The sequence below is a fragment of the Ambystoma mexicanum genome, chromosome 1q, assembly GCF_040938575.1.
Source record: "Ambystoma mexicanum isolate Mex_15411 chromosome 1q, UKY_AmexF1_1, whole genome shotgun sequence".
NCBI lineage: Eukaryota > Metazoa > Chordata > Amphibia > Caudata > Ambystomatidae > Ambystoma > Ambystoma mexicanum.
The window spans coordinates 1,205,126,098-1,205,153,208 of NC_090922.1; the positions used below are offsets into that span (position 1 = coordinate 1,205,126,098).

A 27,111-nucleotide genomic window follows, 5' to 3' on the forward strand; every position below is an offset into this window, starting at 1 on the left:
GCATTGCACCTATGCGGCATAGTTACTCAGTATGCCCAACGCTCCTGGAAGCACTGCACCTATGCGCCATAGTTACTCAGTGTGCCCATGGCTCCTGGAAGCATTGCGCCTATGCCTCATAGTCACTCAGTATGCCCAATGCTCCTGGAAGCATTGCGCCTATGCGCCATAGTCACTCAGTATGCCCAACTCTCCTGGAAGCATTGCACCTATGCGGCATAGTTACTCAGTAAGCCCAACGCTTCTGGAAGCATTGCACCTATGCGGCATAGTTACTCAGTATGCCCAACGCTCCTGGAAGCATTGCACCTATGCGCCATAGTTATTCAGTGTGCCCATGGCTCCTGGAAGCGTTGCGCCTATGCGCCATAGTCACTCAGTATGCCCAACGCTCCTGGAAGCATTGCACCTATGCGCCATAGTTACTCAGTATGCCCAACGTTCCTGGAAGCAAGGCGCCTATTCGGCATAGTTACTCAGTATGCCCAATGTTCTTGGAAGCATGGCGCCTATGCGGTATAGTTACTCAGTGTGCCCATGGCTCCTGGAAGCATTGCGCCTATGCGTCATAGTCACTCAGTATGCCCAACGCTCCTGGAAGCATTGCACCTATGCGGCATAGTTACTCAGTGTGCCCATAGCTCCTGGAAGCGTTGCGCCTATGCGGCATAGTTACTTAGTATGCCCATGGCTCTTGGAAGCATTGTGCCTATGCGGCATAGTTACTCAGTATGCCCAATGTTCCTGGAAGCATGGCGCCTATGCGGCATAATTACTCAGTATGCCCAACGTTCCTGGAAGCATGGCGCCTATGCGGTATAGTTACTCAGTATGCCAAACGCTCCTGAAAGCGGTGTGCCTATGCGTCATAGTTACTCAGTATGCCCAATGCTCCTGTAAGTGTTGCGCCTATGCGGCATAGTTACTCAGTGTGCCCATGGCTCCTGGAAGCATTGCGCCTATGCGTCATAGTCACTCAGTATGCCCAACGCTCCTGGAAGCATTGCACCTATGCGGCATAGTTACTCAGTGTGCCCATAGCTCCTGGAAGCGTTGCGCCTATGCGGCATAGTTACTTAGTATGCCCATGGCTCTTGGAAGCATTGTGCCTATGCGGCATAGTTACTCAGTATGCCCAACGTTCCTGGAAGCATGGCGCCTATGCGGTATAGTTACTCAGTATGCCAAACGCTCCTGAAAGCGGTGTGCCTATGCGTCATAGTTACTCAGTATGCCCAATGCTCCTGTAAGTGTTGCGCCTATGCGGCATAGTTACTCAGTATGCCCAACGCTCCTGGAAGCATTGTGCCTATGCGGCATAGTTACTCACTATGCCCAACGCTCCTGAAAGCGTTGTGCCTATGCGTCATAGTTACTCAGTATGCCCAATGCTCCTGGAAGCGTTGCGCCTATGTGGCATAGTTACTCAGTATGCCCAACACTCCTGGAAGCATTGTGCCTATGCGGCATAGTTAGTCAGTATGCCCAACGTTCCTGGAAGCATAGCACCTATGCGGCATAGTTAGTCAGTATGCCCAACGTTCCTGGAAGCATGGCGCCTATGCGGTATAGTTACTCAGTATGCCCAACACTCCTGGAAGCATTGTGCCTATGCGGCATAGTTACTCACTATGCCCAACAATCCTGAAAGCCTTGTGCCTATGCGGCATAGTTACTCACTATGCCCAACACTCCTGAAAGCGTTGTGCCTATGCGGCATAGTTACTCAGTATGCCCAATGCTCCTGGAAGCATTGCGCCTTTGCGGCATAGTTACTGAGTATGCCCAACGTTCCTGGAAGCATTGCGCCTATGCGGCATGGTTACTGAGTATGCACAATACTCAAGGAAGCATTGCGCCTAATCATAGTTACTGATGTGCCCATGGACCCTGGAACCATCGTGCCTATTTTCCAGTGTGACTCAGTGTGCCCATGGCACCTGGAGCTTGAACCCATGAAGTCAACGTTTTATTTGTACATAGCTGCTTAATGTGCATGGGCACATCATTCAATCTTCTCGGCAGTAAAGAGGCAAGATTATGCCCCGTGGTGTGGTACTTATAATCTGCAGATAATGCGTCACAATTGGATGCTCTGAAAGCCTCGAGGTCAGTTGCTGACGCCTCGGACTGCTTTTGTCTACCTTCGAATGTCCTCTTCTCTCTGCACATACAGAGAGCCGCTGGAGGTGAGCGCCGCAGCAGCCTGAATGGGGTAGACGCCTCACAAGCTTCAAGAACCGCTGGGAACAGATTGGCCAAAGAGAGTCTCGTGCAAGTGCACGTTGCCTCATCTGAAAAGGGCACATGCCTCAGTGGGCACCTGCACTAGGGAAATGAATACACTGCATTCTAGTGGTGCACACTGTTACAAATACCCAGTGCCTAGGATCAGCCAATGCTACTAAGGTATATTAGGGCAATTTGGGATGTTCCCAGGTCTCCCTTATGGAATTACATCGCTATACTCACAGCAAGTAGTGAGCACTCCCTAGTCTATGCAGAACGCAGTCACTCTTCTTGATGACACACTGGCATCAATCATGTGCATTCTTCTGAAGTGCACAGGTTCTCCTCCTGCCTCTGCACTGTGGTGCAACATACCCTGTGCCCTGGTACAGGAAGCGAGGATAGAAGAGAGTACTAGTGTGTAGAGGTGGGCTCTATGGCTCCTTCAGGGACCCAGTGCTCATTTATTTATTTATTACATTTATATAGCGCGCAGGCAGCCCAGGGGCATTGTGGCACTGTTACTTGTAAGGAGACTTAGTTACAATGGGTGCAGGTTGTGCCTTGGGTTACAGTGAGGCAGTAACCTGTGATCAGATATCAGTGGTATCATACCAAGTAATAATACATCATACATCAGACATTCATGAGGGCAAGGCCATATGGTGTTTGTTAGGTGAACAGAGTAGTTTTCAAGGCTTTACGAAAAGCAGTCAGTGAGGGTTCAGAGAGCCGGGAGCTAGGGAGGGTGTTCCAGTGCAAGGCAGCGAGGTACGGGAAGATGGAGTCCCCTGCTCTGGCTCTTTTTACCCTAGGTACTGAGAGCATGTTGGCATAGGGTGACCTAGTGGGTCTAGTGGAGGAGACCGGGTGGATCCTCTGGGACCCGGTCATGATGGTTCAGTGGCTTTGGCTGGTCCTACATATCTCCCCAGATGTTCATCTCCTGGCAGTGGTATGGGGTGCAGGGTGCATGAATGGAACATCACAAGTTAGCCTTGTTGGCAAAAATGTTCCTTCTAGTTCTTTCCCTCTCTCAGGTCTGACCCATCCACCTGCTGCTCACCGAACACTCCCTCAGTGAACTAAGAAAGCCCCTGGAAAATATTCGGAAAGTGTCCTATTTCCATTAACATTATTCCATCATTCAAAGTTTGAAATAGACTTTTTCACCAGGGACTCATTTTTAGACACATTGCAAATAAATTGCAGTTCTGTATTCATTAGAATGACCGATTACTATCGATGGCATTTTTTTGCATATTTACAGTAGCACAGTACTCATGGTGGAGAAGGGAGGGGTTTTTATTCTTCCAGCAGGTTTGTTAAAAGAGTGCTGTTTTTATGGTGTGCAGAAATGAAGGATGGTGACGCCTCTGTCACCAATATGCGGTGCAATGACAAACTGCACTACTATTTGCGGTAAGATCATTGCAGCGCAATGAGTAAAATCGGGGTCAGAGACTGTACCTTTGGAAAGGACTGCATCCGCAGATTACGTGCAATTTATCAGCTAAAAGATGCATTATACTAAATGTCTATGTAAAGTATGTCGATATCAGAATGGCCAAAGCATTATATTAAAACTAGACTGAAAAGCAATAGTGCAGATGTGGTTTTGCTTTATGGTTTACAGCGAGTTAGGAACATATGGATATTTGTATGCTTCCAATGGAGTTTAAAAAAACCTGATGAGATTCGTACATCCTGATGAAAATGATGGGTATAGAAATGGTTTCTACTGGAGCCATTTGTGGCACCCATGTTTTGGAACATTGCGCTGTATATGACAAGCAACAAATACAAGGAGAGCCATACAGCTTAAATGAAATAGTAACTGAACTCAATAAATACCATTAGATACCAATGACCGTGTTAGGGAGCATTTTCAGTTTAGTGCTAAATTCCTCCTACCTTAGAGAGCCCCAGCACGTTTGCTGAACTTTCGGACTTTGTACTTTTAATTCTATGTGTTTTCTGTGCTTCTTTGTTAAGTATGGAGTCTGACAAACTCCATAGGCATCATCTTTACATTGTGGCACACAGCACCTTCAGTGCAGTGGCACAGGGAAGTCTTTCAGATTCAGTCCAAAGTGAAAGTCAGCTTAAGAGACCAAGAGAAGATTTGTGTAAAACACGTTGTTCATGAGGAAATAAGGAAGCAAATGAATACACAGAATCTCTAACAAGAGAAGAAACATTTGGGTTCCTCCAAAGTGCTGGGGGAAAGGAACCTTACAGAGCCGCTTCAAGAAGACGCAGTCAAAAGGGGTGAATACTAAAATACAGTGAGGCAACAAAATGAATCTCTAAAAGGAAAGGGGATGCCAGGAGAGCGGAAACGTCCCTGAGAAGAACTAAAGGACTTAATTCAAAAGATAGTCAAGAACTATTTGAAAATCACCTATTAGGACTGAACAGCATATTCAGGACAAGGAAGTCTGTTTATTTTTTGGACTTCACTACTGCTGACAAGCACACTAGTTACTTTTGTTGGGTAGGTAAACCCATAGAATAGGGATAGATAGGTCATTTTCATATTTCAATACATAATTTGTTGAATATGTTATGTTAAAGCATATTTATACCATGCACTATAACCACTGGAGTGGTCCCTGGTGTTCTGGCAGATCTGAAAAGCAAAAGGATAGGGTGAGTTAGTAGGACTGAGCGGGGGAAAAGTGCAAGAGAGATGTGATGTGCTGTTGGCAGCTTCAGTTCGGATTATACAGTTCAATGAGTGTAGATGTGATTTTTCGATCAGTAGTTGTCATGTGCTGTTGTGCGTGGCTATATGTGGTTTGTTTCATTGTTGCGGTGTAGTGAAGTGTGTATGGTTTGTTGTGCAATATAGGTATGGTTCTGTTTTGTTTAGAGTTTTAGAGGTGTAAGTAGAGGGATGAGTTTTTAGTAGGTTGGTTAGTGGTGGCGCTCCATCATACCTCTTCTGTTTTGGCCACCTGTGATAGGCATCCGGCCAGTGTCACATATTGTGGTATGCTAAGCGGGGTTGTATCCCTCCTATATTCTGTGCAGGATTGTGGGTTGTCTGCAAGGCTATTTAGTAGTGATGCCTCCTCCACCACTCCCCTCAGCTCCCCATGTTCAGACTGATGGATGTCTACACCGCTTTGGCACCTGGCATAGCCTGGTGTGCAGCCGCCATCACCTTCCTGGGCCCTGTGGTTTATCTGTTTGGTCGCCACTCTTTTCCCTTCAACTCTTATGCCCTCTGTCTGTGGCCTAACCTAGGATGCTCCTATCTCTCTGGTTAGTCTCCGTTAGGGCCCTCCTTGGGAACCCGGGTCTCCCTTCCACTCGGACGTCTCTCCACCTCCCTGTACTTGTCGTGGAATGGGACGTGTGGCTATTCTTCACAATTCTAAGTGTGACGCATGGCTAAACTTCACCTGGACAGAGGGTGAACGCCTAAATTGGAGGCACAACAGTAAATGCAAATCACCTAGATTTGAGATATCTGGATAGAGGGAGAACGCCTAAGTTTGGGACACAAGAGTGAAATAAAACTACCTAAAGTTTGGTACACGGCAGAGAGAGAAATACTATTTACTACCTGGCTAATTTTGGAGTGCTATGTTGTGTGTAGGTAAGAAGATTAGCAGGGCTTTTTGCAATAATGTGATTGCTGTACTCCCCACCCAGACAACTCTCACCTTGCCAGTCACTGCTGGTTGACGGCTGGCTACTGGCTTCACGGGCAAACACGGACTGGAGATGCTTCTTTGGGAGTTGCCCTTTGCCTTGGGACTGCCTGGGCAAGGCTGCCCCGCAAGGGCCTCTGAAGTACAGCGGTTCCAGTCCCAGGTGTGGCACGGAGCAATGAGAATGAAATGGGCAAAAAGCCACCTGACTGTTTCAGCCAACTGCCATGGGTAGGGGGTGGAGAGTAAAAAAAGCCAGAAAGAAACAAAGGACTACACCACAGAGACTGCATGCACTATATGTAGACAAGCTCAGAAAATGTGGTGGGAGTCAACAAAAACACTAAATAAACCCCACAGAAAACAAACCACAAACCTGACAGAAAGCGATTGCAAAATATACACACATCCCTCCACAAAGGCAGCTAAAACAGGCCAAAAAAGGATTGAAATCAATGTACAACTACTTGCTGAGCTTCAACCTGCAGGAACAGGATCTTATGTTGCCCACTTTGTGTCGAAGCCTGAGATTAGGTGATCCTCCCTCATTAGTTGGGCCTAGGACTCCATTGCCAAAACAAATAACAGAGGAAACAAAGGGCGGCCCTGCCTGGTGCCCAGCCTGATTTTGACTGTCCCTGTCTAGCTTCGGTTTACCCTAATCCGTGTGGAGGGAGCATAGAAGTTAGCGTACACAAAGTTACAAAAGAGAGGGCCAAAACCGTATCCTCTTGCTACCTCTCGTAGTTATGACCATGTCAGCTGTCAAATGTCTTGTTCGTGTCTAAGGACAGTACAACTGCTGCTTGGTTCGAGCAAAGCCCCATCTCAATCCGGTTCAGTGTGTGCCTAACATTGTCAAAAGCAGATCTGCCCGGTTTGGTCCCCATTGATCAGGTCCGGCAGGATCTCTGTGAGCCTATTGGCTAAAACCATTGTGAATATCTACGCATCACTGGTAAGCAGCGCTATTGGTCTGTAGGAGGTGCATTCAGCAGGGTATTTCCCCAGTTTCAGAATAGGTGAGGTCCTGGATTCCCCCATTGTACCTGAGACCTGCCCAGTAGCCCCAAACCAATTGAACACCTTCACCAGGTGGGGTACTCATTTAGAATAGAAATTTTGTAAAACGCATTGGGAAATCCATTTGGACCCCGGGCCTTATTTTTTGGGAAGTTTCAAATGACCCAGTTCACCACCTTGGTGATCAAGTCCTCCAATGCATGCTTATCTGACTCCGACAACTGGGGGAGTCGGGAAAATTCCCTAGAGTCTGTGAACTCCTTCGGGTTGTGTTTTCCCGGGCCTAGAAACTGTGTGTAGTAGTTTTCCATAATTTGGACTTTGGCTACCTCATCCCGGTGAAGGGCCTATGTATGGTCCCGCAAGTCTCCAATGCGGTTACACACCTGTGCCTGTCTTAACTTGGCCACTAAGATTCTATTTAACTTATCCTCTCTGGAATAGTAGTAGTGTTTGGTGTGTAACATAGATTGTGCAGTAGTGCCTACCTGTATGGTCTCACACTTAGCCTGAGCTATTCGGAAGGGCTCTAAGTGACCTCAGCATGTTCTTCCGCTTCTGCTCTCCCTCCTTAATCTTGAGCTCGTTCTGAAACTCCTCTCACGAGTGGGCTTTAGCACGTGCGAAAGCTGCATTTCTCCCGATCAGCTCCCCTGGAACACAGCCTTCCCCGCATCCCACACTAGTCCTAGGTCCAACTCCCCCTGTTCGTTCTCCCAGAAATAGTGGTCTATTACTTCGCCCATTTCCTGCCTAAACACAGAGTCTCTTATAACTGCCTCATTAATTTGCCATTGCGCCTCCTCTGTGGGAGATGGTGCAAGTCCCTGTAGGGTGAGTGTGACTGGGGCATGATCTGTGTGGAGCATGGGCTCATCTAGTGTTACCACCCAGGAAAGGCTGATAATGTAAAAGTACGCTCCCCCTGATGATGACACCGCCATCACTCCACATCTAGTTCCCTCTTGCATCCTTGTGACCGCCCTAAAATTCTGACTCTAAAGATCTGTCAGGAGGCCGGGGATGTCTTATCTATGAAGGGGTCGATGACACAATTCAAGTCCCCTCCTACAATCAGATCTGCCTCTTTGAACCCCAAAGATAATACCCCAGGGTAATAGGGGTCAGACCCTCATAGAATGCATCTTGGCCGTCATTTGGGCCATAGAGCCCCACTAAAGTCATCTGGAAACCATCCAAGCAGCCCTTCAGGGCCAGGTACTTCCGCTCAGGACCCGCCAATACCTCTCCTACCCAGAAAGCGAGCTCTCTAGCCAACAGGATAACCATCCCTCTCCTGTTAACGCCTGCACTACTAAAAAAATAGCATCTGGGATACCTCCCTGTTCATCTTGGGGCAGTAGGTGTGACTATTGGAGAATCGCAAATGTCCCACTATAGGACTCCCAGTTGCCCCCGAATCAGTTTCTGCTTCATTAGGGAGTTAAGGCTATGAACATTCCATGAACCCACCCGCAGTTCTGATGCAATACTAGAGAATGACACAAAACATTGAACACTGCTAATAACCCTATGGGGGGTAGCCGCCATATTGCGCCACCCCTCCGTACAAACACTGCTGCAACGGGTATCTCGGTGATCTGAATTACAAACATAATACCAACTGTGGCAAAACCATCAACTGTCATCGTAAACCCCGCCAGGATTACAATCAAACCACTTACCAAGTAGCTCCATCATGGGTGCAGATCCCGTGGCCAAGCCCACACTGGCCCCTTCCCAGTCATTAGCTTTCAGACCCCTTCGTCCCCCCATATTGGTCAACCCTCCCCCTTCCTCCAGTCTACATCAGCCCCCATCGACTCATAGGAACCCTTAGATACCACCTGCTTGTCACTGCTGTTCAGGATGACACAAACTAGTCTGGCTCCTTCTTCTGACCTCCCACAGTAGTCATGAACAAATAGACTGACGAGTGGAGTGCTAGAGTGGAGAGTACAGGGAGGAGATCAGAACAAGTTACTGTTAGTAAGGGAGAGAAATTACAGGCAGAGATTTGAAAACAAGCAGCAGAAGTTTGAGGATTGGGGTTTTCATGGAAATCCATCCAGCATGGAGCCGATGTCTAAAGGTGGGAAAATAGCAGGGAAGATTGAAGACCGTCCACTCTGCCAAAGGTTAGGACTTTATTATGTGGGGACAAGGAGAAGGGGGTGGGGGGGGGCAAGTAGAAGAATGCCACAGTAGTGCAGGATGCTGAGGGCCATGGCCTGTATGAGGGTTTTCTTAGAGTTGTAAGAAGGGGGTAGATTTTCCTGATATTGAGTAGGTTAATCCTGGGCACAAGTGAGGTGGAAGTAATGACGCTGTGGGCGTGAAGGCCTTGGGCAAGGGGAGAGTAAGTTAGGCAGAAATGAGATGAGTGAAGGAAGGAGGGGGTCAGTGGAGTCAGGAAGGTTCCTTACAATCCAGTGACAGAGAGACAAGCAGATAATTGAGCAGAGGGGTCTGGAGTAAATGTAGGGAAGTACAGATTTGCATCTCATACATGAAAAGTTGGTAGGAGAACCGATAGGAGAAAATCAGGATGAAGGAATGAGATGTAGAGTGGGAAAAGTAATTGGCCAATAATCTTTCCTTGGGGGAAGCCAAAGGCTGAGGGCAGCTCTACAGATAAGGGGTGTATCGGTCACTTTGACTCTGTAAAATAGGAAAATACTGCCAAAAAATAAAAATAGGGAGTAAAATAAGTCCCAATAAACAAATTGGAAACAGACATGTAGAACTTTGTCCCCCTGCTTTCACCCACAGAGCTCTATGGATATGTTTGGAACAGTAGTGCCTGTAATGCCACAGGAGGAAATTACTATTATACTGCCTGATCAGGGGAAGCACACATGTTTCCTTTAATATACATGAATAACTAGGTGCAAAGAAAGAATTATAAAAAAAAACATTTCTGTTTTCCAGTTAAAAGATATTTGTATCTGCATATTTTTACTCCCTAAAAAAACATTTTGCTCCCAACTTTAAAACACAAGAAGTAAAATGCTCCCACCTCAGATATTATCTGGAGCCCCGGCTGATATGGGTTATTGTGTTTTTGCTTTGGAACTTGTATGTGTTTTGTTTTTGTGCAGCCTGGACCTATTATGTTAGGTTGGATTTGCCTTTTCGTGACCTTTTTTGATGATGAACTCCTTAGTTCACACTATCCCCATGACCTTGCAGCCTGGGTTTTGTGAGGGTGTTGGTTGTGACAGAGCACAGGAAAACTAACAGCCTGCCCCATCGCCTTCCAACCAGCGTTTGTGGTGTATGAATAAGTCCTTTCTAGTGATGGCAGACATAGTCCTCTTTCCCTCAAAATCCTTCCTGCACTCTCCACCCTCTATGTTTGTTGGTGTGATGAGTGTGCGTCTCTGTGATTTCTGCTGCATCAGAGGCTCACCCCCACACATCTCACAGGAGAGTGATGGTGTGTGACACTGGCTGGAAGAAGAGGAAGGGGGTGGCTGGAAAAAGAAAGAAGAAGGGAGTGGGAACAGGGGTGAGAGATGCAGAGAGATGGAAGGGAGCAAGGGCAGGAATTGAGGTAGGGGGTAAAAGAGAGGACAGGAGAAGAGATGATGGAGAGAAAGATGGAGCATGAGGAGAGGTGAGGAGGGAGGAGGGAAGAGGAGGGAGGAGGGAAGAGAAGGAAGAGAGAGGATGGCGAGTGAGACATGTAAAAATAGGTTGGAAGGGTTAGGCAAAAGGAAGAGAGAGGAAGGATGGGAGGGGGAGGGATAAGGAAGCTTGAGGAATAGAGAAAAGGGCTGAGTAGGATAGAGCAGGAGAGAAAGTGGGGAAGATGAGAGAGAGTAATGGGTACAGGGAAGAGAGTAGGGTGAGCACAGTGAGAGGAGCAGCAGGGAGGAGAGGAACTGCGTGAACCAGAGAGCAAATGGGGGAAGGAGTGGAGGATAGTGAGTTGTGAGAAGGTGAAGAGTGCAGGAAGAGCAGCAGGGATAGAGGACCGATACCTGCGGGGGAGCAGGAGGGGTATAAAGAGCAAAAGAGTGCAGGTGAGGTGTGAGTTGGAAAGAAGGAAAAGAACTAGAGTAGAGGAAACGGCAGAGGGAGAAGGGAAGAGGAGTGAGAGGCCTAGGAGACAAAGTTGCAGGTTGCGCCTTGTCTGAAGGATGATACGAGTATGATGTTTTACCGAGCCAGAAAGTCTGGTCTCTCCGCAGCTTTAAGGGAGCCCTGCCGATATAATCAGGAACCACAGAGAGCTCCATTAACCAGAGGGACCCTTTATCCACGACAGGAAGATGAGTGTTACTTCGTATTACATGTTTGTTTCACCCCTTTACCTTCTCTGTTGCAAAGCACTCTCGTTATGACCTCACGCATACAGGAGATAGTTGGTGGGAACCCAGGATTGGTTCATTAAGGTAGGCTTAGCCTACAGCGATCCCTGTGGTCCATTCTTGGCTTTAAAAGAGGGACAAGCCCCTCTTTTGGCAAATCATCTGAAGACTTTGCAAGGAGTAACAAGAAGAACTAAGCATTGGACCCTGGCTGAAGGTACAGTCTGCCTTACATCTTCTGTTAGAGAAGGAAGGCCAAGACCTCCAAGAGAGAAGCCAGATCCCTACCCTAAACATCTCACAGGGAACAGAGGGAGATACCGAACTCAGAGGACCCTCCAGAAGATCGAGAACCAGTACCCAGCCAGCACACAGCATGCCCTGCTAGGCTCTGCAGCAAGCTTCCTAGGTGGGAAGTGCCAGAGAGTCTCTGAAACAAACCAAGGATATGGCCTGCCTGCAATGCTCTCCTCATCACTTGGCCGCCCACCTTAAAGGAAGACAAGAGCTCAGTGAAGAAGCTAGAAGCGCAACAAGTATCTACCAATGTCTGATGTCTGCCTAGAAAGGAAATTTATGAGCTAGTCAACCCCCTAAAGCTGCAACCGGCTACCACACTGATTGTTGTTACACCGCTGTTGCTAGAGTCATATGAGACGCCTCAACCAGTGCTTCAGAACTGCTGACCAGTCCTGAAGCAACGATTCCTGACCCAGAGCCGCCGTGGGGACCAGACTGTAGCCGTTCATCCAGATTCGCTCGCCGACATGCCTGCCACCTGATACCCGCAGCTGTCTCCTGTCTGGAACTCTGTCGCAGAAGCTGCAAAGCACCCTGAAACCGACTCAACCCTGCTGAGCACCAAGAACTTCTACAGCAGAAGGTACATTGTGGTTCTATCCCCATGGTCCTTCTACGAAGGCCCCTAGTGACATTTTACGACCCATTGCTCCCTTTGTCCTGAAACCAAGGATTCTTAAACTACTGCAATTAATTACTTTACAAACTACCATCCTTGAAACTGTCTGTCCTCTGTTTCCTTTACAGGATGGATTGTATTTTCGTAGTTGTTAGGAAAAGTTTGGATGCAGTACCCTCTGGGAACACTACACACAACTATGACTACAGGTGTAAGAAAACCAACCTTTGGTATAAGTCTGTACTACACAGTTTTGGTAGCGTGTTGAGCAGCCAGGCCTATCTCAGGAGGGGAAATGTGAGCTGTAGTGGAGTTACACAAAGATTCACAGTTACAGGTATTTAAATAGACTCTTACACTCAAGTTTTCTTATATAAACAATTAATAATGTATTTATCAGTCAGTTATAAAACACTCACTAGAAGGAGGCAATCATATAGTAATACATACATATACTTCAATACTGTACACTCTTTTATAAAGTAAGTAAAAGGCAAAGGTTATTGACAGTGTACTTGTAAATGGACAGGAGACCCCTGCCATTAGAGACACTGGTGCCAGCATTACAGTGGTGGATGAAACCTTTTTCAAACCTGAGGATTTTGCAATGGCACCCAAAGGCCTCACTAAGCTTGCTGGATGCCCTGTCCAAATGCTTCCAAGACTACCAGCTCTCATCCAGTGCAACAATATGAATGTAAGAATACCTGTCAGTGTACAAAGTGACTTAAAAACTCTTGGAGTTGTATCAAGCACCCCCAGGCCTCCCAGTAAAACGAAACAGGAGCAGACAAGGAAGACCAGAGAGCTCAGCCTGGATGACTCTCAACTGGTTGTTACAGGAGAACCTATAACGCCCAGTCCACAGGAAATGCCAACTTATATTTCCAGGAAGTAGAAGAGAAAGGGGAAACCCAAGGTCTCAGGAAACAAGAAGATAGCACTCGTGTGCATCAAACCAGGACATCCTCAAGAGGACACTCCAAAGTCACGCCTGTGACTACTCCACCAGCTGAGGCTGAGTGTAAGAAACAACCAGGAGAGGTTGAATCAGCTGCTGAAGATTCAGAGCTGGAAAGAGACCTTCCCCCTGTTGGTGATCTGGATCCTAAAGACCATCGTGAGCGTCAGTCTTTACTTGCAGAAGGTGGCCCCTGTAGGGCAGACTTCAGCAGAGGTAAAGAGAGTGTCCTACTCTTGAAGGACTTTGCCAACAGGCAGCTCCCCAGCTGGAAGGGCAAGAGCCAGGTAAGAGCACAAGTTATACTGGGAGGATACCCTCTTCTACAGTGAACTTACTGAGTCTATCTCCGTGGACTATAGAAGACTTGTAGTGCTTTAGGAGATAAGACAGCAGTTTCTACAGTTAGCCCAAGAGATTCCTTTGGCTGGTCACTTAAGCTTTAAGAAGACCAAGGAAAGGTTTTCTCTGTATTTCTAATGGCCTATATTGGGGTCTGATGTAAATAAATTCTGCATGAGCTGTCACACTTGTCAGACATCTGGCAAGAGTGGAGCCAAGAATGTGGCACTTTTGGTGCCTCTCCCAGGGGTGGGAGTTCCTTTTGAGCACGTATGAATCGACATTGATGGTCCCCTAGGCCAACCTCTTCAGGCAACCAATTTATATTGGGTGTGGTAGACCATGCTACCAGGTATCCTGAAGCTATACCTACGAGGACTGTTACTGCTCAGGCAGTTGATAAGGCCCTACTTGGTATTTCTACCAGGGAAGGTTTTCCTAAGGAAGTCATCTCTGACAGGGGATCAAATGTTATGTCCCACTACATGCGGGCCATGTGGAAATACTGTGGAGTGACTTACAAGTTCTCAACTGCCTACCATCCCCAGATGAATGCTTTGGTAGAGAGGTTTAATAGAACTATGAAGAGCATGATAGGTGCTTTAGAGGAAACCCTTAGAAGAAAGTGGGACCTTCTACTGCTATGCCTTCTCTTTGCTTATAGAGAAGTCCCTCAGGAGGGAGTTGGATGTAGTCCCTTTGAGCCCTTCTATGGTCATCAAGTTAGAGGCCCCTTCGCCCTAATTAAGAAGGGATTGGAGAGTGCTCCTTCCCCCAAGCCAGTGAGAGTCACAGACTAGGTGTAATAATCTTTTGTGTTATCTGGTATAGAATTATATACATCTAAATGCTGCTGTTCCCACAGACCCAGGGACACTAAAGAAACACTGCCAGAGACTCCAATGGGGTCTTCAGCCAATAGTTGAAAGTTTCCACTTGCCATATGTACTTCTCCCTCAGGGATGAAGGCTAAGGAGGCAGTGTGGACGCCTAGAGGTTTACCCTTGCATCTAGGATCCCCTTTTGCATGGTCCGTTGTCCCACAAGCATAACATTTTCCAAATGTTTTGACAAATGCTGGCTTCTACTGACCACCCTCTGGTTTGGCACCATAGGTATCACTTGACTTAACTGGTTTCCCATGTGGCTTACCCTTTTTCTGTTTGTGGCCCTCTTTTGGATTGGAGGTTTTAGAATTCTCTTTGTCATCCTTCTTTTGCTGCATCCCCTATCCTTTTTATGAGTGGCCCCAGGATCCTTGTAAGTAGCCCTGTTGGCAACCCACAAGTCAGCAGCTTTTGCTAGCTTCTTGGGATCAATCTCTTTAGAGTGAGCCAAATGCTGTCTCAGCTCAGGAGAGCAGGCATCAAAAATAGATGCCAACAAAAACAGATTTCTCATTCCTTCAAAAGTGTTAACTCTGTAACCTTTAACCCAACCATCTAAGTTTTACAAACATTCACACGCCCAGGTAGCCCAAGGAGTACCATCAGTCTTTCTGAGGGTCCTAAACCTCTTAAGGTACTGGGAAGGAGTTTTCCCAAATCTAGTTTTTAAAGCTAGCTTCACATTTTCATACTCCAATCTTTCAAGTTCCCCCACCTCCATTACAACATCAGTTGTAACCTTGGGGAGCCTAGACAAAAGCCAAGGAATCAACTGATTCCCTGTGAAACCCTGAATCCCATAGTTACATTCAAAAGCACCCAACAAATCCAAAATATCAAGTTTCACCTCATACATACTCACGGCTTCTTTAGGCATGTGAGGTCTCTTAGGACTGGCAGACCTAGAAGACTCTGGGATAGAAACATTTTCAAGAGACAATTTCTTCATTTCAAGAGCATGTTGCATTTCCATTTCCCTTAGTTTGATTTCTTGATGTTTGCTTTCAGTTTGCATTTGTAGCCTTTTGAACTCTAACTCAAGTCTCATTTTTTCATGAGAGACACATTATGGACCAGTAGGGTCCCTGTGGCTAAAGGTTGAGGCCTAAGATCTTGTTGCGGTAAAGAGGGGCTCACATCCTGAGACTCCTCTAACCCTTCTGACCCTTCAATAACATTAGAGTTAGACTCTGAATCATTATCATCCTCATCATTTTCCACATTTTCCGGTATAGTAGGTGTGACAGACCTACTACTCAGACTGTGATGATTCAACAATATTTCAACAATTCATTTTTCTTTCCTTTAACAGGGAGATTCTTGACCTTACACATTTCTTTCAGTTGCGCTACTGTTAGAATGATCAGGGCTTCCAGTCTGAAGTTATCCATATCTGGCATGTTATAATTGCTTTTCTAGTGGAGCTTAGCCTTGCCAAGGTTACTATTTGAAGAAAGGTAAAGTAAACTCTAAATGTAACAACTCTACAATTTATCCCACTGCTGCCACCAGTGTTAGGCCAAATTTGGATGCAGTACCCTCTGGGAACACTACACACAACTATGACTACAGGTGTAAGCAAACCAACCTTTGGTATACGTCTGTAGTACGCAGTTTTGGTAGCGTGTTGAGCAGCCAGGCTTATCTCAAGAGGGGAAATACGAGCTGTAGTGGAGTTACACAAAGGTTTCTTATATAAACAATTAATAATTTATTTATCAGTCAGTTATAAAACACTCATTAGAAGGAGGCAATCATATAGTAACACACAAATATACTTCAATACTGTACACTCTTTTACATTTTAAAAAGTAAGTTTAAAAGCAAAGGTTATTAGAACATAAAAAGCCTACAATTATTATTAGACAGTGCAACTACTTTGAGTTCACCAGAAGAGTCAATTCAATTCAATAGGCTAGGCCAAAGTCAATGGGCTAAAGTCTTGGATAGGATAAAGCAGTTCTGGTAAGTAGACAGAAAGGTCTCTGCACAAGTTCTTAGAAGTAGTTTGCAAAAAGAAGAATTATATGTTGGGTCACAAGCTGATTATGCCTGTGAGTTGCAAAAGTTTCAAGCACTTTCACAGTGAGAGGTAAGTTATCTCAGTCTTGTTTTACAGTACTTTACAATGAAGAGAAAGATGCAGCGGATGACTTCTGTTCCTGGCAGTTCCTGCAGATCTCACTGTTCCTGGGCCTCAGTCGTGGGGACAAGAGGGAGTACGTCGTGGAACTCCTGCACTGGACTGGTCAAAAAGCTTGCAACTGGCAAACTTCAATTTCAGTGGCTGTTTTACATTTCAGCGAACGCACTGGTAACAACACTGGTCCTGGATGTCAAGGTGGACTGTCCTTGCTTCTGAGGTCCCACACTCCACTGAGGGGGGTCAGGCTTGGTCGGTCCGACGTTGTGGGAGTCCGGAGGATCTTCCAAACGCTTTAGGCCAGCTAATTAGCAACACACACAATCTGGTGTCCCTCTCCCTGGCTCTAGGGTTTCCTGTAGCACTCTAAGGAAATGCAACCAGCTCCGAGATGGGTGTCCAGGTGGCTTACTTGGGAGTTTATTGGTCCTACCAACTCAAAGGGAGAAGTCGTCCTTATAGGGCTTCTCTGTCGAACTTGGCGATTTGGACCTGCAGTAGGGCTTCACCGAGCAAACCAATGGTCCAGGAGTTGCATCAGCCGTCCTCTTCAAGATCTTCTTCAGTTCCTTCATTCCAGTGGTCGACTCTGCCTTCCATGCCAAGAGACTCGCCTTTTATTCAGTTCTCTCCCATTCATTCCAGCCTAGCTGCCACTCACCCAGCAGGATGGCTGTCCTTGCCTGACAGTCAGCCAGCCAATCATCACAGAGTGCATTTGGGTCTCCTAGGAGACCAAGCACAGGGAGTTTCGGCACCTCCCTCACTTCCTGCCTACGCCAGACACTCTGGAGCCAGAGGCGGGTTTCACTCCTGAAGCCCGCCAAAGGCGAATGAACAAAGAAACCAAACCTGGTTTGGCATGCAGAGAAAAACTCTAGAAGGACCTTTCCACAAAGACATGGCGAAAAAAGAAGACCGGGAACCATTTTTGCAACAATGGCTAGGCGCCATCTTGAAAAACATGGCTCCAGCGATTTAACGTTACCGGAGCTACGAATAGTTTGCGGTCGGGAAAAATCATAGTAGTTCGTTGTCAAACCACTGCCACCAGCCGTTCTGAGAGGAAAGGGTAGCATTTGGCTGCTACATGACACAGGGGATACTATGTAACCCCTCCAGCACTCTAGTGTAAGATAGGGTGTGCTGGGTCTAGGAATTTAAAAGACTAGTAAAGTCAATTTCACGTTACTTACTCTGGGAAACAGTAGTTTATCCCAGAGAAGGTATTTAAACCTTGGGAAAGCTTGAAAGGCCTCCCTGTGTCACTGCACTGAAGGTGCTTTGTGACACAATTGTAAAAGATGATGCCTATGGAGTTGGTTAGACTCCACAACCAAAGAAAACACAAAGGTAAAACACATATCAAAATACATGAGAGAGTGGGAAAAAGGCTCACATTCTCTCCAGGTAAAAAAATCAAGTCCTCAAAATCCAGCAAAGTTGCTGGGGGTCTCTAAGGTGAAGGGAATTAGCACATTTTTGAGAATTCTCCCCAACAGTAGTGTACTAGAACAGCCTGTTGGGATAATAGAGTAGATATTGTTATACAACCTTGACTGGACAGTCCCTTTTATCAATGGCTAATAATTGTATTTCCACTGTGTTGCAACTAACCAATGATCCAGAACCTTTCCGAGATAAGCCTGCCATCCCATCCACGCTACATAAATTGGACAAGGAGGTCTTATAATTCACTTGTATTCCAATCTGTTCAGATCCTTTCTGGTGTACTAGAGGTTTGGGGCCGATTGATGGTTTAGAAACCGAAATTCATCCATGGACCACTGGTGCCCCGAAAGGTGATTCGTCACACCGGCTTAATTTTGAGCCCAGTCCTACCCTGCTTTGTTAAAGATGAGCTATGTATGCCTGTCTTTTAAAAATATATATTTTTATTATATATTTACAACTATTTACAATACACAACAGACATCATGAACAGTATTATTGAAAATTCAAGACAAATTTGAAGGAAATGGTCCTATACAAAAGGAAAATAAAAAAAATAAAAAAAAGAAACACTAATATGCCGTTTACAAGTCCAGATCCATACATCTGTCCCAGAGTTCCTCATACCAACGATACCTATTTTGGAGAGAATACAAGTCTTTTTCAATCTGAGATATCTTGAAACCCAAACATCCAGCTTTGGAGGTTGCATATATTTCCAACCCTTTAGAATATGCCTTTTTGCTATTATTGCAGCTCCAAACAACCATTTTTTCTCTGGGTTAGTCAGATCCTTCTTGTCTTGATAGGAAATGTGTGTATGCTGTTCTCTCTATGGATGTATACAATGTCTCCACTAAAAAAAAAAAGCATAAAGAAAACTACAGACCGCAAAATTACACTTAAAGGAAAGACTGTGCTTTACTTTCAAAGACCATTGCAATTCCCAAATGAATAAAGAGTATAAAAACATCTCAGGAGCGCACACACAATATTACTTTCTTAAAGGGTTGTATAAATAATAAAATAGAGGCTGCGCTTTTACAAAGCTGACGTCTGAGCACATGGGATCTTAAGACCTCTAACACACATGATTAACGCAGGCAAAATTTATCATCCACAACACTGTTTCTTTTAATGCAGTGCTATGATATCGATAGTCAGAAAACAGGGAGAGGTCATGCCTGTCAAAATTCTTTTCAGTTGCAACTCATTCAAATGAAGGTTTAATCAAATATATGGTAAACAGGCAGCATACTATTTCACTGCCATATAATGCGTTGCTGTGTGAAATACAACTAGACACTCAGTATAGTTAATGTAAGTCAGTTTTGCATATTGCTGACACTATTTTTAATATTTGTATACGTTTTTCTTAAAGTCAATAAAGTCTATCTGTGGTCCATGGGTATACAAGTAACTCCAATAAACATAGACATAAGTATAAAAAACTGTGAACAACGTAAGCAAAGACGAGAGGGGGGTCACACATCACAATGCAAGCTGTACCATGGTTGAGTTAGAACAAACGATTACAATGTTGTCCCAACAGTGTGGACTATTTAAACAAGAAAGGAAATTCCCGAAAGACATTAGTTCATGCAGGTTGGCCATTCAGTGTAAAACATTGTAAATGCATACAAAGCAGAACAACAAGTATCAGAATAGAGGGGGTGTGCACATATCTACACCTCACATTGTGAAACAGATACTGTATAGTAGTGTCTTTGACCGACACTGAAGCTTTATATCGTTTTTTTGTCTTCCTAGTAAAGCTGTAGTCAATATAGTTCATCTGGGAGACTAGACCTTGGGGAGGTCTACTAGAGCCAGGCTAAAGGGTGACCTTGTTATGGGTCGATGTCAAGGAGCTGAATCAAAGACCCCAAGCGGGGTGGAACAAAAGGGCAGCAAATGGTGCCAGAGTTCACAGACGTTTTGGCATATGTGGTTAAAGAGCCTTCTTCTGGAGCCAAGGCGCAGAATCCCCTGCAAGAAGCGGAGGGGAGGGGGGGGAAGTAAAACAAAGGAGCAATGTGTTGAAGTACTTGAAGTACTAATGAGTACTTATAACTATGTGAATGACAAAGAAGTATGTACACAGACTTAAAAAAGGGTTAAAATAATGTCTAGAAAACACAATTCCGTTCTTACACTGACCTTAACAGTTGTAGCAACAGGTGTTGTTGCCTTCTGGCTTAGTGAATTAATTGGGGGTAGGGGGAAACCGTTGTAGAGAAACTGCTACAGGTCCTAAATTCCTAACATTGGCCCTCATTTCCTTCACATTGGCCCTAAATGCCCAGTGTCACTCTGTCTAAGGTGGTAACATCCTAAGTGAACCCTACCTGGCAGAGGGGAGAGGATCTAGGGAGTGGGAGTGGCAGGAGGTATAGGAGATAGTATACTTAGATACAGGACTACGGGAAATCGGGCCCTGATGTAGTCATACTATCGGATATGATAGTCAAACATTTCACTCAGTAAATAAGTGGTAAAGACCAGGTGCTTCTGCTCTGAGGCTGTATTGCTATCATCTACGCTCGAAAACAGCCTAGTGGAACTATAGAAATATGCATAGATATGCATGCAAAGTATGTGCACACTAATACCACCATCTTTAGTAATATATTGCTTGTTTAGCTGTGCTGTGGATGTTCCAGGCGCTTGTAGAGTCGTTCAGATCCATTGGGGTACACTTACCACCTTTGGATACCCTGCTCCCCACTGCATATGAACCTCTATGGTTTGAGGGGCACTGGGCTGGCCTGTGCTGTGCTGGACGTCTTCAGGCGGCATGCTGATCAAGAGATGCGACATTTCCCCTTTTACATTAGTGCGTTTTTCAACTTGTAACGGAACTGTCCGGCTATTATTAGGACTGTTATCTGAACACTTGCTTTGGTGTACTCAGTAAATGATGCAGCATACATGACATCCCCTGGCTCTACAATAACCATCCTAGCCTGCTGCTCCCTGCCTCTCTTATGTTTGGTTTTGGACAGTGAGCGCCCGAAAAGCACCATAGAATAACATTTTATTTGCAGAAGAGTCCGGATGAGCAGAATGAAGACGATTTAGCCTCTCAGCCTGTACAATACAATTGCATTGCACACACACAACGTTACATTTTACCACAGAATGCCTCAAAGCACCTTCTGAAAAGTGGAACAACAATGTGACACTTTCATGTGCAACATGAAATAAAGTCCTTTACATAAAAACGCACGCATTACAAGTATCCCCTACTAAGGAAAGCGGCTTGTCCTGAAGCTCAAGCAGGTCGCGTTATACGGGTTCTCCTCTGCACACAAGTCACTCTTAAGTCTATCAAGACAAACACAACAGACACCGTACACTGCATCTGCCTGCCACTTAACACAGACTACTTACCTCATGAAACGTGCCTTCTTTTCTATAGTATTGTGGCAGCATATGATGTTTTTTCGGTTCCTCTGCCTCATATACAGGGAGTGAGCCTTCCCAGCTGGCAACATTGAACGTTTTGAAAGCTGCTGTGAGCATCGGAAGCGTGCCTGCACTGTAGGTGAGACCGCTAAACGCCCAAAACAGGCCGAGCCTACAAAACGACCACGATAGGCTGAACATTCAACATTTAGTTGCAAATGTCATATACTAACTCTTGATTGAGTCAATATTTCGAGATCTAGGCGTGGATTGGGAGAGGAAAAGCCCCAGGAAAATATTAGGAAAGTGTCCTATTTCCAATAACAATATTACATCCTTCGAAGTTTAAAATAGATTTTTTCACCGGGGCCTCATTTTTAAGACACATTGCAAATAACTTGCAGTTCTGTATTCATTAGAATTACCAATTACTTTCGATGGCATTTATTTCATATTTACACAGCAACTGAAATGGTAATTACATCATAAAAAGCGCTCACCACTTACACCAGTATAAAAACGTATGCATATAATGTTAACATGTTTTGTTCAAGGGGTTCAGCTCTGTGACCAACTGTCAATTGTCAATGATAGATCATCAATCATTAAAGTTGAGACAGGAACAGTGCTCCGTATTGTTTGTTTGTTTGTTTTTTTTATTTATAATGCGTGCCAGACCCAAGGGTATCAGGGCACAGGTACATGAATATTTTCGGCTTAGTTACAAAGTTGCAGGTTACACAAATTATGATGCAGTTTGAGATTATGATACAGTTTGCTACAGTTAGATATTGCATTATAGTTTAGAAATTACATTACAATAACAGGGTATATACATACAATGGGCAAGGTAGGAAGATAATTACATAGAAGGGGGTTCAGAATGAAGTGGTCTATTTACATTCTAGTGTGTGTGGTCCATCTGCAATGCAGAGGAGATGGGTTCGTGCAGTTGCTAGCCTGTAATTAATGGTCTTTTTCTTTGAATCGGTTTATTATGTTGTGTCTGAAGTTAGAGTAAGTTTGATTCGCCCTCAGACAGGGAGGGAAGGAATTCCAGAAGTGAGCGGCTTTGACTGGCAAACTGCTACCTCCGGCTTTCAACAGTTTGAACCTTGGGACCAGCAGGCAGTTAGAGTTGGCATTTCTGGTAGGCCGGTTGGAGGATTTTCTGTCAAGTCTATCTATAAAATAGGGGGGTGAAGCATTGTTTAGGCTCTTATGAGTAAGTGAGGCAGTTTTAAGTAGAATTTTGTTGTTGGTTGAGAGCCAGTTGTTTTGTCTCCTTGCTTCAGAGATGTACTCTTTCCTGGCTATGCCCAGTGCTACTCTAAGAGCGTTGTTTTGTAGAGTCTGGATATTTCTGATGATAGATTTATTACCTTATTCATTGTTGTTTTGATCAGTAAAAACCTGACCTTTCAACATATTCATTACAAAATTTAAAATTAATTCATGAAAGAAACATTTCATCATTCAGTTTCTACAATTATACAGACTTTCAAACATTTTTGTTTAAGTAATCACAAGTTAATCATTATTCACTCTCAATGTTTTTCAACTTTACATACATGATAGGTATATAAGTACATTTGCACATTTTTAATTCTTAGCCATCATTGACTTCATATGACCTAATTTCTAATGAATTTAAATAGTTCACAAGTGCATATCTTAACCGTTTTGATTGTCCTCCATGCAGTATTAACCATAGTTGGTCATGTGTGATAACCGCAGTCTCATTAAACATATGCCTGAAGTAAAATATCCTCACTGTTAGCAGACCAACACACTCGATTACCAGGTGTTTCAACGTTTCAACCTCTTGATTACAAAAACGACACACCTGGGCAGGTTTCTTCTTCCATCTATATAATATCTCTTTTGTGGGCCATATGTTCAATCTAAAACGCAAAAAATCTGCCCGATGTTTGGGATTAGGAGACTGCTTTAAATATTTTTCCACAAGTCCCTGTACTTTTAAGGCAAAAGGATTTTTAACAAATTTCTGAATTTTCATGCAAGCATCTCGTGTCTTAATCCAGTCTGATCTCCAAAATTTGGATTAAGCTTTGTTTGGATTTTCGATAAGTAACATTTCTGAAACATCTGCTCCTTGTAAAAAAATGTAAATTGCGCCAAGTTTTCGCAAAATTATCATTTGATAGCAGTAGATATCGAGATATGATGGTGAGTAACCCATTAGTACTATCTTTCATAATACATTTTCTATATAGTTGGCAAAGTTTCCATTTGTATACTACATAAAGTGATATTAAACCTAATTTGTGTCTAATGATCGGCATAGATTCGGAGTTTGGCAGCATGAGTGATTTTTTTCCAATAACTACTTTCATATTTGGACCAGTAAACATAGGATTGACTTTTTGTTTCTGACCCATACAAAATTGTAGGAACATATTTTTGTTTATAGTAAATAATCATGGGGTCTATAGAAAATGTACAGTATTTTGCCCGAATTATTCGAATTTGAGATAATGCACTCAAATGTTTGAATTGAAGATGTTCGTCATGTGGTTTATCAGTCATATGACTATTCACACATACCCCCAGGTATATGTATGACTTTACAGCCAGAAGATTTGTATCTTGTAATTGCCAATGGCATGCTTTTTGTCCTTTCTTAACACCAAATTGCATCACCTGAGTTTTCCTAGTTTTAATACTGATGCAGTTGTTCTTGGCATAGATGTCTAGCACATTTAACATAATGCGCAAGCCAACTGGTGTTTTAGACAATAACACTATATCATCGGTGTAGAGAAGCCAATTAATGGCCTCTCCTTGTAATTTAGGTGGATAAATGGTCAACCACCTAAAACTGGCCCCAAAGTCTAATAGGACAAGATTAAAACAAGGCAGAGGCCAACATACAACCTTGTTTCAGCCCCCGTGAAGTCTCTATGGGTTCAGACAGCAACCCCTCATTATTCAAACAAATCAAAATTGATGTGTTTGAATGTAATTCAATGATCCATTTGAGTATGTGCCAAGGACACCTTAAGTCCATCAATTTCTTAAAAAGTAGTTCCCTAGGAACAAGATCAAAAGCGGACCTAAAATCCACAAACGCCACATATATTGGTTGTTTATATTGTTTATTTAACTGGATGATGGCATGCAAGGTGACTAAATTGACAGCTGTACCTAGGCCGGGGACAAACCCTGTTTGAAAGGGATCTCTGTGGTTTAGCTGATTTAACCATTTATTAAGCTCACCCAAGATCATACGGGCAAAGATTTTTCCAGGGCAGTCTAGCAGGGCAATGGGTCTGTAGGAGGCCGGATTTTCCCTGTCTCCTTTCTTGAATATTGGCAAAATGATCGAAGTTTTCCAATTTGCTGGAACAGAGCCTGTCACCATAATGTGCTTAAACATGCGGTACTATATATCCGACCATAGGTATCGATTTTGTTTTATTAAAGCATTATGTAGGCCATCCGATCCAGCAGCTCTGGAAACACTCAATTTGGATATATAAAAGAGTATATCATCATGGTCGAAATTCACCTTATGGTTGCCAACAATGTTAGCCCAATTTAAACCGATACTTGAAAATGGTGTAGTATATATATTGCCATAGAAGACTTTCTGAGGGGGCGCTGTTGCGCCGAAGCAAGATGGCCGCATAAGCTAATGCTCCGGACTGGCAGAGCAACTAATCCTGATTCTTTCCCCCTATAACGCTACCTACAACTCTCCAGCGCTGTCTACGATCCTTCAGGAGATTCCCTCCCTCATCTACACGAAGCCTGGGCTCCGGACACGTCCTGGGGGCCTGACTACGCCTCTCGTCCTTGCCGCGGCTGCGGCTTCCCGCTCTCCCCACCCTGCGGCTCCTGTGACAGTGGCTCGCCCATCCACCTGAGGACGCGGCGCTGCGGGCCGCTTTGGGGGAGGGGCGCCGGGCCCGCGAGGCGCACCGGACCGCCGAGACTGATGGGGCTGCTCCCCCGCTTACCTCTTCATCCTTCTGAGGACATCCTTGGCCCGCTGGCCCCTCCACTACAAGCTGCGGCCCCCTCTGCACCGGCGGCGTCTGTGGGCCTGTGCCCCGGCGCCGTGTCCTGCTGAGCCGTAGCTGCACGCCGGCTCCCGCTTCACCTCCCTCCCCCCGCCGCTCCTCTACACGAACAATGGCACCGGAGTGTAACAAGGGAGGAGGCGTTGGGGGGAGTGTGTGCCCGACTCCTGCGGCCGCCCTATCTCCCGACCGCGGGCCAGCAGCCCACCATCTCTTTCTCCCGCTGTGGCAGCGGCTACTCTGCTGCTCCAGGGTGCGCGGGCCGGCACCACTTCGAGGTTTACTCCGGTGCTGCCCCCCCCGCCCAGGGCCGTCAGGCCGCCTGTCTGTCCCCTGCCGACCCACACGGCACCATTGTTCCCCCTTGATGCTGGCTGGGGGTCCCGAACCCTAACAACTACCGGATCCCAATTCTAATCTGAGTGTCCCCCTGCATGATACCCTGCCTTCATTCCTGTGCTGCTGGGGCTTGGCGCTCCTCACCCTCTGGACTGCACCAACGCGTGCATGGTCTCAATTGGAGGACCGTACCTACCACAGTGACATCCACCGCCTGGTTGCACTCCCCGGGGCGCTCAGTTCCACACTGGCGGCCCACCAGCGACCAGTTGAACACCTTTTTTTATCTGCTTCAGCGGCGCTGGCTTGCCACCTCCTTGCGGCGACGCAGTCACATTAAGCCACTTACCGCTTGAGCTACTACCTGTGGGCCCACTAGCTACCCCACGCCAGCACTGACTGTGCGCATACCCCACGCCCTATGATCTAGGGGGGGGACCTGCGTTGATATCTGGAGTGCCTCTCATGGCCCCCCCATAGAGGTGAGTGCTTCACCTTGAGCTCGGCTCTGCCGCCTCATGAACCACCCTTTTGGCAGCAGCCCGTGCTTTATCTTCCTGCACCACATCACCGGTTCAACTTACTGGGGTCTCCACCACGCCGCCCCCACCACTGCACCCGTGGGCTTGCTGTCTCACTCTGTTCTATGGTGGAGCCCCCCTGGCACTGCCTCCAGCGTCTTAACCCGCTGAACTCGCCTTATCCCCCCCCTGGATGCTCGGTGGGGTGCTGATTTGGGGCCTGCCTACAACAACCAAATAGGGCACCGGGCGCCGGACGTCTCCTGTCGCCATGACCAAGAGTGCTGGTGCCAGCAAGAAGCAAAGCTCACTAAATATGTTTGCCAAGACACCCTCTAAGCCACCGATCGACCCTCCTGAGGACTCACCAGCCGCCTCAGTATCCTCTGCCTCCGATGACCCGCAGAAAATGCTGGAGTATATGCGTGAGGGCTTCACTGCGCTACACACTAAATTGTGTATAGCGCAGTGAAGCCCTCACGCATATACTCCAGCATTTTCTGGGCCTTTATGGACGAAATGGTCCCCTTCATGTCGTCCATAAAGGCCCATATTGAAAGAACAGACAGTAGAGTTGCTGAGATCGAAACAAGGGTTAGCACCGCTGAGGAAGACCTAGGTTCCTTGCGCGCCGCTGTGACCACCTTAACCAGCCGGGTCTCGCTGGTCGAAAAGAATAATGACAACCTCGAATCCCGCTCCAGGCGGAATAACCTCTGCATCGTTGGCATACCAGAGAACAATATCAGGGAGCCCATGGAGGATTACGTGGAGTGCACCCTTCTAACACTCCTAGATAACCCCAAACTTTCGGCACAATTTGCAGTGGAAAGAGCTCACCGTTCCCTGACCGCGAAGCCCAG

At 45.7% G+C, this 27,111-nt stretch overlaps 1 protein-coding gene across 1 annotated transcript in view; it reads right to left on the bottom strand.

The window, feature by feature from the left end:
* The window catches only part of IL12RB2 (interleukin 12 receptor subunit beta 2), a 632,737-nt gene extending 611,285 nt beyond the window's left edge, over window positions 1–21,452 (bottom strand). Inside the window, exon 1 of the mRNA XM_069641943.1 lies at window positions 21,328–21,452. The gene's annotated coding sequence lies outside the window, so the exon portion shown is untranslated. The remainder of the gene's footprint in view (window positions 1–21,327) is intronic.
* Window positions 21,453–27,111: the final 5,659 nt, after the last annotated feature.